The 1,640-nt window shown below is 41.3% G+C and overlaps 1 protein-coding gene across 1 annotated transcript in view; it reads left to right on the top strand.

The window, feature by feature from the left end:
* Window positions 1-1,640, top strand: part of ADCY1 (adenylate cyclase 1 (brain)) — a 274,296-nt gene that overhangs the window by 78,989 nt on the left and 193,667 nt on the right. The gene's annotated exons all lie outside the window — the stretch shown is intronic.

Below are 1,640 nucleotides of genomic sequence, written 5' to 3' on the forward strand. Positions count from 1 at the left end.
ATGCATACTGAATAAGTATAGTATAAGAGTACAGTCTTGGCAAACACCTTTCCTAATTTTAAACCATTCATTATCGTTTATTCTGTTCTAACACCTGACTTTTGGTGCATATATGAGTTCTTCATGAGCACAATTAAGTATTCTAGAATGCCCATTCTTCACAATATTATCCATAGCTTGTCACAAACCACAGTAAAGCACAAGTAAACATCTTTCTGGTGGTCTTTGCTTTCCAGCTCTAGGTACTCACTAATCTATTTGCTGTCTCTGTGGATTTGTCTATTGCAGACATTCAAAAATCAGTGGAAGAATCAATGAAATATATAGTCTTTTGTTACTGACTGATCTCACTCAGCATGTTTTCAAGTTTCATCCAGGTTGTATAATTTATTAATGCTTCATTTATTTTTATGTCTGAATAGTACTCCATTGTATGTAAGTGCCATACCTTGTTTATGTACTATGAAATGTGTATATCATTTGCACTCTTTGCCTATTGTAAATGATGTTGCTCTGAATAATTATGTTCCAGTTTCTGTGTGCTCTTCAGCTCTCATTTCCCTTGGGCATGCAGTTTGGAGTGGAATCGCTGACTTTCTCCCATCCATCAGTTTGTCTCACTGTTATGACTTGCATGTTGCTAGGATGCTGGAAGCTATTTCACTCGTATGTCAAATACCAGCAGGCCTACAGGTGTACGGTCTCAGTGGAGCTTCCAGATTCAGACAGATCAAGAAGAAAGACCTATTGGTCGACCTCTGAAAACCAGCCAGTGCAAATGCCGTGGATCACAATAACAGATAGTCTGATTCTCTTCCTTTGTACCTGTGATCAGGAGGTGGAACTAATGGTAGAGCTGTGGAGGGCCAGTGAGGTGGATTGGCACAACAGCCCAGAAATGGACTCAAACCTGTGGGGAATTGTGAGCAGGAGGCAGGACCAAGCAAGATTCCATTTGGCTGTACATAGGTTACTGGGCATCAGAGTTGACTCCAGGGCAGCTGTCTATCTGTCTTAACTTTATGTTTAGAATTTTGAGGGACCGCCCTATCACAGTGCTTTCTGCAGTGGCCGTACCATTTTACATTCTGTCCTTGTTTCTCAGTGCTGCTATGACCAGTATTACAAAGTTGGTGGCTTTAATGACTAGAGATCTGTTTTCTCACAGTTTGTGATAAGGTGCTGTATAGTCGATTCTGACTCAGCAACAGAAGGAAATCTGCCCAGTCCTGCACCCTCCTCACAGTGGTTAGTCTTGAGCCCAGGGCTGCTGCCACGGTATATGCCATCTCATCGCAGGCCCCTTTTTTTTTTTTTTTTTTTTTTGTGAAACCTCTACTTTACCAAGCATGATGTCCTTCTCAGGGACTGGTCCTTCCTGATGATATGCCCAAAGTCTGAGAGATGAGGTCTCACCATCCTGGCTTCTAAGGAGCATTCTGACTGTACTTTTTCTAACGCTGATTTGTTTTTCTGGTAGTTCTTGGCACTTTGAGTATTCTTCTCCAGTGTCATAACTCAAATGCATCAGTTTTTCTATGGTCTTCTGTATACATTGTCCAACTTTCACATTGATGATATTGTTGTTGTTATGTGCTTTGGAGTCAGTTCTGACTCATAGCGACCCTGTACAGGGTTTC

The sequence above is a fragment of the Chrysochloris asiatica genome, unplaced genomic scaffold, assembly GCF_000296735.1.
Source record: "Chrysochloris asiatica unplaced genomic scaffold, ChrAsi1.0 scaffold00006, whole genome shotgun sequence".
Classification (NCBI taxonomy): Eukaryota; Metazoa; Chordata; class Mammalia; order Afrosoricida; family Chrysochloridae; genus Chrysochloris; species Chrysochloris asiatica.